This window comes from Carcharodon carcharias, chromosome 32, assembly GCF_017639515.1.
Source record: "Carcharodon carcharias isolate sCarCar2 chromosome 32, sCarCar2.pri, whole genome shotgun sequence".
Lineage (NCBI taxonomy): Eukaryota > Metazoa > Chordata > Chondrichthyes > Lamniformes > Lamnidae > Carcharodon > Carcharodon carcharias.
In genome coordinates this window covers 25,980,400-25,999,998 of record NC_054498.1, presented here as the reverse complement: position 1 = coordinate 25,999,998, position 19,599 = coordinate 25,980,400, and positions in this window count along the sequence as shown.

Sequence of the window (19,599 nt, the reverse complement as noted above, 5' to 3'; positions counted from 1 at the left end):
ACACAGCAAAACAGTTCACACACCAACATAGCTCACACACCAACACAACTCACACACACCAACACAGGTCACGCACACCAACACAGCACATACACCAACACAACTCACACACCAACAAAGCTCACACACCAACACAGCTCACAAACCAACACAGCTCATAAACCAACACAGCTCAGACACCAACACAGCTCACACTCCAACACCACTCATACACCAACACTGCTCACACACCAACACAGCTCTCGCACCAACAAAACTCACAAACCAGCGCAGTTCACACACACAAGCACAGCTCACACACCAACACAGCTCACACACATCAACACAGCTCACACATACCAACACAGCTCACACACCAACACAGCTCACACACCAACACAGCTCACACACCAACATAACTCACACACCAACACAGCTCAAACACCAGCACAGCACGTGCACCAACAAAGCTCACACACCAACACAGCTCACATACAACAACACAGCTCACACACACCATCACAGCTCACACAGCAAAACAGTTCACACACCAACATAGCTCACACACCAACACAACTCACACACACCAACACAGGTCACGCACACCAACACAGCACATACACCAACACAACTCACACACCAACAAAGCTCACACACCAACACAGCACACAAACCAACACAGCTCATAAACCAACACAGCTCAAACACCAACACAGCTCACACTCCAACACCACTCATACACCAACACTGCTCACACACCAACACAGCTCTCGCACCAACAAAACTCACAAACCAGCGCAGTTCACACACACAAGCACAGCTCACACACCAACACAACTCACACACATCAACACAGGTCAAGCACACCAACACAGCACATACACCAACACAGCTCACACACAGCAACACAGCTCACACACATCAACACAGGTCAAGCACGCCAACACAGCACATACACCAACACAACTCACACACACCAACACATGTCACGCAAACAAACACAGCACATACACCAACACAGCTCACACACAGCAACACAGCACATACACCAACACAGCTTACTACAGCAACACAGCTTACACATGCCAACACACATCACAAATATAGACAACTCACACAGACCAACACAGCTCACACAGCAACACAGCTCCCACACCAACACAGCTCACACCGACCAAAACAACTCACACACACCAAAACAGCTCATATACACACAACAAGGGCAGACTGACCACCACGCCCAACCCTGAACACAGCTCACACACACGAGCACAGCCAACATACAACATCAGAGGTCACACACACCAAAACAGCTCACATACAACAAAACAGCTCACAAACCATCACAGCTCACACACACCAACACAGCACGCACACCAACACAGCTCACACACCATCACAGCTCACACACACCAACACAATTCACACACCAACACGGCTCACATACACCAACAAAGGTCACGCACACCAACACAGCACAGAAACCAACACAGCTCACACACAGCAACACAGCTCACAAACCAAAACAACTCACACATGCCAACACAGATCACACACCAACACAAATCACAAACACCAACACAGCTCACACAGCAACACAGCTCACACGCCAACACAACTCACACACCAACACAGCTCATGCATACCATCAGAGCTCACACACCAACACAGTTCACACACCAACTGTGCTCACAGACCAACACAACTCACACACCAACAGAGCTCACACATCAACACAACTCACACACCAACACAGCTCACACACCAACACGACACACACACCAACACAGCTCACACACATCAACACAGCTCACGCATACCAACACAGCTCACACACCAACACAGCTCACACACCAACACAGCTCACACACCAACATAACTCACACACCAACACAGCTCAAACACCAGCACAGCACGTGCACCAACAAAGCTCACACACCAACACAGCTCACATACAACAACACAGCTCACACACACCATCACAGCTCACACAGCAAAACAGTTCACACACCAACATAGCTCACACACCAACACAACTCACACACACCAACACAGGTCACGCACACCAACACAGCACATACACCAACACAACTCACACACCAACAAAGCTCACACACCAACACAGCTCACAAACCAACACAGCTCATAAACCAACACAGCTCAGACACCAACACAGCTCACACTCCAACACCACTCATACACCAACACTGCTCACACACCAACACAGCTCTCGCACCAACAAAACTCACAAACCAGCGCAGTTCACACACACAAGCACAGCTCACACACCAACACAGCTCACACACATCAACACAGCTCACACATACCAACACAGCTCACACACCAACACAGCTCACACACCAACACAGCTCACACACCAACATAACTCACACACCAACACAGCTCAAACACCAGCACAGCACGTGCACCAACAAAGCTCACACACCAACACAGCTCACATACAACAACACAGCTCACACACACCATCACAGCTCACACAGCAAAACAGTTCACACACCAACATAGCTCACACACCAACACAACTCACACACACCAACACAGGTCACGCACACCAACACAGCACATACACCAACACAACTCACACACCAACAAAGCTCACACACCAACACAGCTCACAAACCAACACAGCTCATAAACCAACACAGCTCAAACACCAACACAGCTCACACTCCAACACCACTCATACACCAACACTGCTCACACACCAACACAGCTCTCGCACCAACAAAACTCACAAACCAGCGCAGTTCACACACACAAGCACAGCTCACACACCAACACAACTCACACACATCAACACAGGTCAAGCACACCAACACAGCACATACACCAACACAGCTCACACACAGCAACACAGCTCACACACATCAACACAGGTCAAGCACGCCAACACAGCACATACACCAACACAACTCACACACACCAACACATGTCACGCAAACAAACACAGCACATACACCAACACAGCTCACACACAGCAACACAGCACATACACCAACACAGCTTACTACAGCAACACAGCTCACACATGCCAACACACATCACAAATATAGACAACTCACACAGACCAACACAGCTCACACAGCAACACAGCTCCCACACCAACACAGCTCACACCGACCAAAACAACTCACACACACCAAAACAGCTCATATACACACAACAAGGGCAGACTGACCACCACGCCCAACCCTGAACACAGCTCACACACACGAGCACAGCCAACATACAACATCAGAGGTCACACACACCAAAACAGCTCACATACAACAAAACAGCTCACAAACCATCACAGCTCACACACACCAACACAGCACGCACACCAACACAGCTCACACACCATCACAGCTCACACACACCAACACAATTCACACACCAACACGGCTCACATACACCAACAAAGGTCACGCACACCAACACAGCACAGAAACCAACACAGCTCACACACAGCAACACAGCTCACAAACCAAAACAACTCACACATGCCAACACAGATCACACACCAACACAAATCACAAACACCAACACAGCTCACACAGCAACACAGCTCACACGCCAACACAACTCACACACCAACACAGCTCATGCATACCATCAGAGCTCACACACCAACACAGCTCACACACCAACTGTGCTCACAGACCAACACAACTCACACACCAACACAGCTCACACACATCAACACAGCTCACGCATACCAACACAGCTCACACACCAACACAGCTCACACACCAACACAGCTCACACACCAACATAACTCACACACCAACACAGCTCAAACACCAGCACAGCACGCGCACCAACAAAGCTCACACACCAACACAGCTCACATACAACAACACAGCTCACACACACCATCACAGCTCACACAGCAAAACAGTTCACACACCAACATAGCTCACACACCAACACAACTCACACACACCAACACAGGTCACGCACACCAACACAGCACATACACCAACACAACTCACACACCAACAAAGCTCACACACCAACACAGCTCACAAACCAACACAGCTCATAAACCAACACAGCTCAAACACCAACACAGCTCACACTCCAACACCACTCATACACCAACACTGCTCACACACCAACACAGCTCTCGCACCAACAAAACTCACAAACCAGCGCAGTTCACACACACCAGCACAGCTCACACACCAACACAACTTACACACCAACACAGCTCACAAATCAACACACTCGCACACCAACATAACTCATACACCAACACAACACACACAGCTACACAGCTCACAAACTAACACACTCACACACCAACACAACTCACATACACAAACACAACTCACACACACCATCACAGCTCACACACCAACACAGTTCACACACCAACATAGCTCACACACCAACACAACTCACACACATCAGCATAGCTCACTGTGAACACAGCGCACACACATGAACACCGACCACCTACGACATCAGAGCTCACACACACCAAAACAGCTCATTTACATCAGTACAACTCACATACAACAACCCAGCTCACACACCATCACTGCTCACACACCAACACAGCTCACACACCAACACAGCTCACACACCAATACAACACACACTCCAACACAGCTCACACACATCAACACAACACACACAACAACACAGCTCACACACATCAACACAGCTCACGCACACCAACACAGCTCACACACCAACACAACACACACAACAACACAGCTCACACACATCAACACAGCTCACACACACCATCACAGCTCACACAGCAACACAGTTCACACACCAACATAGCTCACACACCAACACAACTCACACATATCAACACAGCTCACATGCCTACACAGCTCACACATTAACACAGCACAAGCCAATACAGCTCACACACCAACACAGCTCATACACCATCACAGCTCACACACACCAACACAATTCACACACCAACACGGCTCACATTCACCAACAAAGGTCACGCACACCAACACAGCACACACCAACACAGTTCACACACACCAACACAACTCACACACCAACACAGGTCACACACCAACACAGGTCACGCACACCAACATAGCACAAAAACCAACACAGCTCACACATATCAACACAGCTCACAAACCAACACAACTCACACATGCCAACACAGCTCACACAGCAACACAGCTCACACGCCAACACAACTCACACACCAACACAGCTCACGCATACCATCAGAGCAAACACATAAACACAGCTCACACACCAACAGCGCTCACAGACCAACATAACTCACACACCAACAGAGCTCACACATCAACACAACTCACACACCAACACATCTCACACACCAACACAACACACACACCAACACAGCTCACACACATCAACACAGCTCATGCACACCAACACAGCTCACAAACCAACACAGCTCACACACCAACACAGCTCACACACCAACACGACACACACACCAACACAGCTCACACACCAACACAGCTCACACACCAACACAGCTCACACACCAACATAACTCACACACCAACACAGCTCAAACACCAGCACAGCACGCGCACCAACAAAGCTCACACACCAACACAGCTCACATACACCAACACAGCTCACACCCACCATCACAGCTCACACAGCAACACAGTTCACACACCAACATAGCTCACACACCAACACAACTCACACACAGCAACACAGGTCACGCACACCAACACAGCACATACACCAACACAGCTCACACACAGCAACACAGCTCACACACCAGCACAGCTCACAAACCAACACAACTCACACATGCCAACAAACATCACAAACCAACACAACTCACACAGAACAACACAGCTCACACAGCAACACAGCTCCCACACCAACACAGCTCACACCGACCAACACAACTCACACACACCAAAATAGCTCATATACACACAACAAGGGCAGATTGACCACCACCCCCCACCCTGAACACAGCTCACACACACGAGCACAGACCACATACAACATCAGAGGTCACACACACCAAAACAGCTCACATACAACAAAACAGCTCACAAACCTTCACAGCTCACACACACCAACACAGCACACACAACAACACAGCTCACAAATCAACACAGCTCACACACCAACACAGCTCACACACCAACACAGCTCATACACCAACACAGCTCACACGTCAACACCGCTCACATACCAACACAGCTCACACTCCAACACCGTTCACACACCAACACAGCTCAATACCAACAAACCTCACAAAGCAACACAGCTCACACATCAAAACAGCTCACAAAACAACACAGCTTACAAACCAACACAGCTCACAAACCAACACAACTCACACACAAACATGGCTCACAAACCAACACAGCTCACACACCAACACAACTCACACACAAACATGGCTCACAAACCAACGCAGCTCACAAACAACGACACAGTTCACACACCAACTCAGCTCACACGCACCAACACAGCTCACACACACCAACACAGCTCACACACCAACACAGCTCACACACCAACACAACTCACACACCAACAAAGCTCACACACCAACACAGCTCACAAACCAACACAGCTCATAAACCAACACAACTTACACACAAACACAGCTCGCACACCAACACAGCTCACAAATCAACACACTTGCACACCAACATAACTCATACACCAACACAACACACACAGCTACACAGCTCACAACTAACACACTCACACACCAACACAGCACACACACCAAAATAGCTCACACACCAAAACAGCTCACAGACACCAACACAGCTCACACAAACCAACACAGCTCAAACGTCAACACAGCTCACAGACCAACACAGCTCACACAGACCAAAACAGCTCACACACACACAACAGCTCACGTACACATACACAACTCACATACAACATCACAGCTCACACACCAACATAGTTCATGCACCAGCACAGCTCGCGCACCAACAAAGCTCACATACCAACACAGCTCACATACCCCAACACAGCTCACACACACCAACACAACTCACACACACCATCACATCTCACACAGCAACACAGTTCACACACCAACATAGCTCACACACCAACACAACTCACACATATCAACACAGCTCACATGCCTACACAGCTCACACACCAACACAGCACAAGCCAATACAGCTCACACTCCAACACAGCTCACACACCATCACAGCTCAAACACACCAACACAACTCACACACCAACACGGCTCACATATACCAACACACGTCACGCACACCACCACAGCACACAACCAACACAGTTCACACACAACAACACAACTCACACACCAACAGAGGTCACAAACACCAACAAACGTCACGCACACCGACACAGCACAAAATCCAACACAGCTCACACACAGCAACACAGCTCACAAACCAACACAACTCACACACCAACACAGCTCACGCATACCAACAGAGCTCACACACCAACACAGCTCACACACCAACAGAGCTCACAGACCAACACAACTCACACACCAACACAGCTCACACATCAACACAAATCACACACCAACACAGCTCACACACCAACACAAATCACACACCAACACAGCTCACAAACAAAACACAGCTCACACACTAACACAGCTCACAAACCAACACAGCCTACACACACCAACAAAACTCACACACCAACAGAGCTCACAAACAAAACACTGCTCACACACTAACACAGATCACAAACCAACACAGCCTACACACACCAACAGAGCTCACAAATAAAACACAGCTCACACACTAACACAGCTCAAAAACCAACACAGCCTACACAAACCAACACAGCTCAATCACCAACAAAGCTCACACAATAACACAGTTCACACACCAACAAAGCTCACACCCACCAACACAGCTAACACACCAACACAGCTCACACAGACCAACACATCTCACACACACACAACAGCTCACATACACCTACACAGCTCACATACACCATCACAGCTCACACACCAACAGAGGTCATGCACCAGCACAGCTCACGCACCAACAAAGCTCACACAAAAATACAGCTCACATACCCCAACACAGCTCACACATACCATCACAACTCACATACACCAACACAGCTCACACACACCATCACAGCTCACACGGCAACACAGTTCCCACACCAACACAGCTCACACACCAACACAACTCACATACACCAACACAGCTCACACACACCGTCACAGCTCACACGGCAACACAGTTCCCACACTAACACAGCTCACACACCAACACAACTCACAAATATCAACACAGCTCACATGCCTACACAGCTCACACACCAACACAGCACAAGCCAATACAGCTCACACAACAACACAGCTCACACACCATCACAGCTCACACACACCAAAACATCTCACACACCAACACGGCTCACATGCACCAGCACAGGTCACGCACACCAACACAGCACAAAAACCAACACAGCTCACACACAGCAACACAGCTCACAAACCAACACAACTCACACATGCCAACACAGAGCACACACCAACACAACTCACAAACACCAACACAGTTCACACAGCAACACAGATCACACACCAACACAACTCACACACCAACACAGCTCACGCATACCAACAGAGCTCACACACCAACACAGCTCACACACCAACAGAGCTCACAGACCAACACAACTCACACACCAACACAGCTCACACATCAACACAAATCACACACCAACACAGCTCACACACCAACACAAATCACACACCAACACAGCTCACAAACAAAACACAGCTCACACACTAACACAGCTCACAAACCAACACAGCCTACACACACCAACAAAACTCACACACCAACAGAGCTCACAAACAAAACACAGCTCACACACTAACACAGCTCACAAACCAACACAGCCTACACACACCAACAGAGCTCACAAACAAAACACAGCTCACACACTAACACAGCTCAAAAACCAACACAGCCTACACAAACCAACACAGCTCACACACCAACAAAGCTCACACAATAACACAGTTCACACACCAACAAAGCTCACACCCACCAACACAGCTAACACACCAACACAGCTCACACAGACCAACACATCTCACACACACACAACAGCTCACATACACCTACACAGCTCACATACAACATCACAGCTCACATACCAACAGAGGTCATGCACCAGCACAGCTCACGCACCAACAAAGCTCACACAAAAATACAGCTCACATACCCCAACACAGCTCACACATACCATCACAACTCACATACACCAACACAGCTCACACACACCATCACAGCTCACACGGCAACACAGTTCCCACACCAACACAGCTCACACACCAACACAACTCACAAATATCAACACAGCTCACATGCCTACACAGCTCACACACCAACACAGCACAAGCCAATACAGCTCACACAACAACACAGCTCACACACCATCACAGCTCACACACACCAAAACATCTCACACAACAACACGGCTCACATGCACCAACACAGGTCACGCACACCAACACAGCACAAAAACCAACACAGCTCACACACAGCAACACAGCTCACAAACCAACACAACTCACACATGCCAACAAACATCACAAACCAACACAACTCACACAGACCAACACAGCTCACACAGCAACACAGCTCCCACACCAACACAGCTCACACCGACCAAAACAACTCACACACACCAAAATAGCTCATATACACACAACAAGGGCAGACTGACCACCAACCCCAACCCTGAACACAGCTCACACACACGAGCACAGCCAACATACAACATCAGAGGTCACACACACCAAAACAGCTCACATACAACAAAACAGCTCACAAACCATCACAGCTCACACACACCAACACAGCACGCACACCAACACAGCTCACAAACCAACACAGCTCACACACCAACACAGCTCATACAGCAACACAGCTCACACGACAACACAGCTCAAAAACCACCACAGCGCAAACACCAAAAATGTTCACATACCAACACAGCTCAATACCAACAAACCTCACAATGCAACACAGCTCACACACCAACACAGCTCACACACCAACACAGCACACAGACCAACACAATTCACAAACCAACACTGCTCATACATCAACACAGCCCACAAAACAACACAGCTTACAAACCAACACAGCTCACACACCAACACAATTCACACACAAACACGGCTCTCAAACCAACACAGCTCACACCAACACAACTCACACACCAACACAGCTCACACACCAACACAGCTCACACACCAACACAAATCACACACCAACACAGCTCACAAACAAAACACAGCTCACACACTAACACAACTCACACACCAACACAGCTCACACACAACGACACAGCTCACAAAATAACACAGCTTACAAACCAGCACAGCTCACACACCAACACATGTCACGCACCAACACAGCTCACACACCAACACAGCTCACACACCAACACAGCTCACACACCAACACAACTCACACACCAACAAAGCTCACACACCAACACAGCTCACAAACCAACACAGCTCATAAACCAACACAGCTCAAATACCAACACAACTCACACTCCAACACCACTCATACAGCAACACAGCTCACACACCAACACAGCTCTCGCACCAACAAAACTCACACACCAGCGCAGCTCACACACACCAGGACAGCTCACACACCAACACAACTTTCACACCAACACAGCTCACAAATCAACACACTCGCACACCAACATAAATCATACATCAACACAACACACACAGCTACACAGCTCACAAACTAACACACTCACACACCAACACAGCTCACATACACAAACACAACTCACACACACCAACATAGCACACACCAACACCGCTCACACCTTAACACAACTCACACACCAAACAGCTCACACAAGAAACACAGGTCACACGCCAACACAGCTCACACACCAACACAGCTCACACCGACGAAAATAACTCACATACACCAAAATAGCTCATATACACACAAGGGCAGATTGACCAACAACCCCCACCGTGAACACAGCGCACACACACGAGCACTGACCACCTACGACATCAGAGCTCACACACACCAAAACAGCTCACATACATCAGCACAACTCACATACAACAACCCAGCTCACACACCATCACTGCCCATACAACAACACAGCTCACACACCAACACAGCTCATACACCAACACAACACACACTCCAACACAGCTCACACACATCAACACAGCTCACGCACACGAACACAGCTCACACAAAAACACAGCTCACACACCAACACAGCTCACACACCAACACAACATACACACCAAGACAGCTCACACACATCAACACAGCTCACGCACACCAACACAGCTCACACACCATCACTGCTCACACAACAACACAGCTCACACACCAACACAGCTCATACACCAACACATCACACACTCCAACACAGCTCACACACATCAACACAGCTCACGCACACGAACACAGCTCACACAAAAACACAGCTCACACACCAACACAGCTCACACACCAACACAACACACACACCAACACAGCTCACACACATCAACACAGCTCACGCACACCAACACAGCTCACACACCATCACAGCTCACACAGCAACACAGTTCACACACCAAATAGCTCACACACCAACACAACTTACACATATCAACACAGCTCACACACCATCACAGCTCACACACACCAACACAATTCACACACGAACACGGCTCACATACACCAACAAAGGTCACGCACACCAACACAGCACACACACCAACACAGTTAACACCAACACAACTCACACACCAACACAGGTCACACACACCAACACAGGTCACGCACACCAACACAGCACAGAAACCAACACAGATCACACACAGCAACACAGCCCACAAACCAACACAACTCACACATGCCAACACAGATCACACACCAACACAACTCACAAACACCAACACAGCTCACACAGCAACACAGCTCACACGCCAACACAACTCACACACCAACACAGCTCATGCATACCATCAGAGCTCACACACCAACACAGCTCACACACCAACTGTGCTCACAGACCAACACAACTCACACACCAACAGAGCTCACACATCAACACAACTCACACACCAACACAGCTCACACACCAACACAACACACACACCAAAACAGCTCACACACATCAACACAGCTCACGCACACCAACACAGCTCACACACCAACACAGCTCACACACCAACACAGCTCACACACCAACACGACACACACACCAACACAGCTCACACGCATCAACACAGCTCACGCATACCAACACAGCTCACACACCAACACAGCTCACACACTAACACAGCTCACACACCAACATAACTCACACACCAACAGAGCTCAAACACCAGCACAGCACGCGCACCAACAAAGCTCACACACCAACACAGCTCATATACAACAACACAGCTCACACACACCATCACAGCTCACAAACCAACACAGCTCATAAACCAACACAGCTCAAACACCAACACAGCTCACACTCCAAAACCACTCATACACCAACACAGCTCACACACCAACACAGCTCTCGCACCAACAAATCTCACAAACCAGCGCAGCTCACACACACCAGCACAGCTCACACACCAACACAACTTACACACCAACACAGCTCACAAATCAACACACTCGCACACCAACATAACTCATACACCAACACAACACACACAGCTACACAGCTCACAAACTAACACACTCACACACCAACACAGCTCACACACACCAACACAACTCACATACACAAACACAACTCACACACACCATCACAGCTCACACACCAACACAGTTCACACACCAACATAGCTCACACACCAACACAACTCACACACATCAGCATAGCTCACTGTGAACACAGCGCACACACATGAACACTGACCACCTACGACATCAGAGCTCACACACACCAAAACAGCTCACATACATCAGCACAACTCACATACAACAACCCAGCTCACACACCATCACTGCTCACACACCAACACAGCTCACACACCAACTGTGCTCACAGACCAACACAACTCACACACCAACAGAGCTCACACATCAACACAACTCACACACCAACACAGCTCACACACCAACACAACACACACACCAAAACAGCTCACACACATCAACACAGCTCACGCACACCAACACAGCTCACACACCAACACAGCTCACACACCAACACAGCTCACACACCAACACGACACACACACCAACACAGCTCACACGCATCAACACAGCTCACGCATACCAACACAGCTCACACACCAACACAGCTCACACACTAACACAGCTCACACACCAACATAACTCACACACCAACAGAGCTCAAACACCAGCACAGCACGCGCACCAACAAAGCTCACACACCAACACAGCTCATATACAACAACACAGCTCACACACACCATCACAGCTCACAAACCAACACAGCTCATAAACCAACACAGCTCAAACACCAACACAGCTCACACTCCAAAACCACTCATACACCAACACAGCTCACACACCAACACAGCTCTCGCACCAACAAATCTCACAAACCAGCGCAGCTCACACACACCAGCACAGCTCACACACCAACACAACTTACACACCAACACAGCTCACAAATCAACACACTCGCACACCAACATAACTCATACACCAACACAACACACACAGCTACACAGCTCACAAACTAACACACTCACACACCAACACAGCTCACACACACCAACACAACTCACATACACAAACACAACTCACACACACCATCACAGCTCACACACCAACACAGTTCACACACCAACATAGCTCACACACCAACACAACTCACACACATCAGCATAGCTCACTGTGAACACAGCGCACACACATGAACACTGACCACCTACGACATCAGAGCTCACACACACCAAAACAGCTCACATACATCAGCACAACTCACATACAACAACCCAGCTCACACACCATCACTGCTCACACACCAACACAGCTCACACACCAACACAGCTCACACACCAATACAACACACACTCCAACACAGCTCACACACCAACACAGCTCACGCACCAACACAGCTCACACACCAACACAACACACACAACAACACAGCTCACACACATCAACACAGCTCACGCACACCAACACAGCTCACACACCAACACAACACACAAAACAACACAGCTCACACACATCAACACAGCTCACGCACACCAACACAACTCACACACCAACACAGCTCACGCATACCATCAGAGCAAACACATAAACACAGCTCACACACCAACAGCGCTCACAGACCAACATAACTCACACACCAGCAGAGCTCACACATCAACACAACTCACACACCAACACAGCTCACACACCAACACAACACGCACACCAACACAGCTCACACACATCAACACAGCTCATGCACACCAACACAGCTCACAAACCAACACAGCTCACACACCAACACAGCTCACACACCAACACGACACACACACCAACACAGCTCACACACCAACACAGCTCACACACCAACACAGCTCACACACCAACATAACTCACACACCAACAAAGCTCACACACCAACACAGCTCATAAACCAACACAGCTCATAAACCAACACAGCTCATCAACCAAAACAGCTCAAACATCAACACAGCTCACAGACACCAACACAACTTACACACCAACACAGCTCACACACCAACACAGCTCACAAATCAACACACTCGCACACCAACATAACTCATACACCAACACAACATACACAGCTACACAGCTCACAAACTAACACACTCACACACCAACACAGCTCACACACCAACATAGCTCACACACCAAAACAGATCACAGACACCAACACAACTTACACACCAACACAGCTCACACACCAACACAGCTCACAAATCAACACACTCGCACACCAACATAACTCATACACCAACACAAAACACACAGCTACACAGCTCACAAACTAACACACTCACACACCAAAACAGCTCACAGACACCAACACAGCTCACACAAACCAACACAGCTCACACGTCAACACAGCTCACACACCTACAAAGCTCACAAACCAACACAGCTTACACAGACCAACACAGCTCACACACACACACAACAGCTCACATACACCATCACAGCTCACACACCAACAGAGGTCATGCACCAGCACAGCTCGCGCACCAACAAAGCTCACATACCAACACAGCTCACATACTCCAACAAAGCTCACACAAAACATCACAACTCACATACACCAACACAGCACACACACCAACACCGCTCACACACCTACACAACTCACACACCAAACAGCTCACACACAGCAACACATCTCACACACAAAGACAGCTCACACACCAACACAACTCACACAACAAAACAGCTCACAGACACCAACACAGCTCACACATCAACACCGCTCACACACCAACACAACTCACACACCAAACAGCTCACACACAGCAACACAGCTCACACAGAAACACAGCTCACACAGCAACACAGCTCACACACCAACACAGCTCACACACCAACACAGCTCACACATGCCAAAACAGATAACACACAAACACAACGCACAAAATGCAACACAGCTCACACACCATCACAGCTCACACACCAAATCAACTCACACATGCCAACACAAATCACTCAGAACACAACTGAAATACATCAGCACAGCTCACACAGCAACACAGCTCACACAGCAACACAGCTCACACACCAACACAGCTCACATACCAAAACAGCTCACATACCAACACAGCTCACGCACATCAAAATAGCTCACATACACAAAGCAAGGCCAGATTGACAACGACCCCCCACCCTCAACACAGCTCACACACAATTGCACAGACCACATACAACATGAGAGCTCACACACACCATCACAGCCCACACACACCATAATAGATCACATACATCAGCACAGCTCACAAAGAACACAGCTCACACACACTAATACAACACACACACCAGAACAGCTCACACACCAACAGAGCTCACATACCAGCACAACTCACACACCAACATACCTCACACACCAGCACAGCTCGCCCACTAAACACAGCGCACACACCAATACAGCTCACACACAGCACAACAGTTCACATACACCAACACAGCTCACATATACCATCACAGTTCACACACCAACACAGCTCACACACCAACGCAGCTAACACACCAACACAGCTCACAAACCAACACAACTCACACACAAACACAACGCACACAGCTACACACCTCACAAATTAACACACTCATACACCAACACAACTCACACACCAACACAGCTCACACACCAACACAGTTCACACACCAACACAGCTCAAACATGCCAACACAGCTCACATACCCCAATGCGGTTCACACACACCAACACAACTCAGACACACCATCACAGCTCACACAGCAACACAGTTCACACACCAACATAGCTCACATACCAACACAACTCACACACCAACAGAGCTCACAAACAAAACACAGCTCACACAGTAACACAGCTCACACACACCAACACAACTCACACACAAACACAACACACACAGCTACACAGCTCACAGACTAGCACACACACACCATCACAGCTCACGCAGCAATACAGTTCACACACCAACACAGCTCACATACCAACACAACTCACACACATCAACACAGCTCACTTGCCAACACAGCTCACACTCCAACACATCACGCACCAACACAGCTCACGCACCAACACAGCTCACACACCAACACAACACACACACCAACACAGCTCACACACAACGACACAGCTCACAAAACAACACAGCTTACAAACCAACACAGCTCACACACCAACACATCTCACACACAAACACGGCTCACAAACCAACACAGCTCACACACCAACACAGCTCACAAACAACGACACAGCTCACACACCAACTCACCTCACACGCACCAACACAGCTCACACAAACCCACACAGCTGACACACCAACACAGCTCACACACCAACACAACTCACACACGAACAAAGCTCACACACCAACACAGCTCGCAAACCAACACAGCTCATAAACCAACACAGCTCATAAACCAAAACAGCTCAAACACCAAAACAGCTCACAGACACCAACACAACTTACACACCAACACAGCTCACACACCAACACAGCTCACAAATCAACACACTCGCACACCAACATAACTCATACACCAACACAACACACACAGCTACACAGCTCACAAACTAACACACTCACACACCAACACAGCTCACACAAACCAACACAGCTCACACGTCAACACAGCTCACAGACCAACAAAGCTCACAAACCAACACAGCTCACACAGACCAACACAGCTCACACACACACACAACAGCTCACATACACATACACAGCTCACATACACCATCACAGCTCACACACCAACAGAGTTCATGCACCAGCACAGCTCGCGCACCAACAAAGCTCACATACCAACACAGCTCACATACTCCAACAAAGCTCACACATAACATCACAACTCACATACACCAACACAGCACACACACCAACACCGCTCACTCACCTACACAACTCACACACCAAACAGCTCACAAACAGCAACACATCTCACACACAAAGACAGCTCACACATCAACACAGCTCCCACACCAAAACAGCTCACAGACAACAGCACAGCTCACACATCAACACCGCTCACACACCAACACAACTCACACACCAAACAGCTCACACACAGCAACACAGCTCACACACCAACACAGCTCACACACCAACACAGCTCGCACACCTACACAGCTCACACATGCCAAAACAGATAACACACAAACACAACTCACAAAATGCAACACAGCTCACACACCAACACAGCTCACACATCAAATCAACTCACACATGCCAACACAAATCACACAGAACACAACTCAAACACATGAGCACAGCTCACACAGCAACACAGCTCACACACCAACACAGCTCACACACCAACACAGCTCACATACCAAAACAGCTCACATACCAACACAGCTCACACACATCAAAATAGCTCACATACACACACCAAGGCCAGATTGACAACGACCCCCCACCCTCAACACAGCTCACACACAATTGCACAGACCACATACAACATGAGAGCACACACACACCATCCCAGCTCACACACACCATAATAGCTCACATACATTAGCACAGCTCACAAAGAACACAGCTCACACACACTAATACAACACACACACCAGAACAGCTCACACACCAACAGAGCTCACATACCATCACAACTCACACACCAACATACCTCACACACCAGCACAGCTCGCCCACTAAACACAGCGCACACACCAACACAGCTCACACACAGCACAACAGCTCACATACACCAACACAGCTCACATATACCATCACAGTTCACACACCAACACAGCTCACACACCAACACAGCTCACACACCAACACAGCTCACAAACCAACACAACTCACACACAAACACAACACACACAGCTACACACCTCACAAATTAACACACTCACACACCAACACAGTTCACACACCAACACAGCTCAAACATACCAACACAGCTCACATACCCCAACGCGGTTCACACACACCAACACAACTCAGACACACCATCACAGCTCACACAGCAACACAGTTCACACACCAACATAGCTCACATACCAACACAACTCACACACCAACAGAGCTCACAAACAAAACACAGCTCACACAGTAACACAGCCTACACACACCAACACAACTCACACACAAACACAACACACACAGCTACACAGCTCACAAACTAGCACACTCACACACCATCACAGCTCACGCAGCAATACAGTTCACACACCAACACAGCTCACATACCAACACAACTCACACACATCAGCACAGCTCACATGCCAACACAGCTCACACACCAACAAATCACGCACCAACACAGCTCACATACCAACACAGCTCACACACCAACACAACACACACACCAACACAACTCACACACAACATCACAGCTCACACACCAACACAGTTCACCCACCAACATAGCTCACATACCAACACAACTCACACACCAACAGAGCTCTCAAACAATACACAGCTCACACAGTAACACAGCCTACACACACAAACACAACTCACACACAAACACAACACACACAGCTACACAGCTCACAAACTAGCACACTCCCACACCATCACAGCTCACGCAGCAATACAGCTCACACACCAACACAGCTCACACACCAACACAGTTCACACACCAACACAGCTCACACACCCCAACACAGCTCACACACCAGCACAGCACACAGACCAACACAATTCACAAACCAACACTGTTCATACATCAACACAGCTCCCAAAACAACACAGCTTACAAACCAACACAGTGTCACACACCAACACAACTCAAACACAAACACGGCTCACAAACCAACACAGCTCACACACCAACACAACACACACACCAACACAGCTCACACACAATGACACAGCTCACAAAACAACACAGCTTACAAACCAACACAGCTCACACACCAACACATCTCACACACAAACACAGCTCAAAAAACAACACAGCTCACACACCAACACAGCTCACAAACAACGACACAGCTCACACACCAACTCACGTCACACGCACCAACACA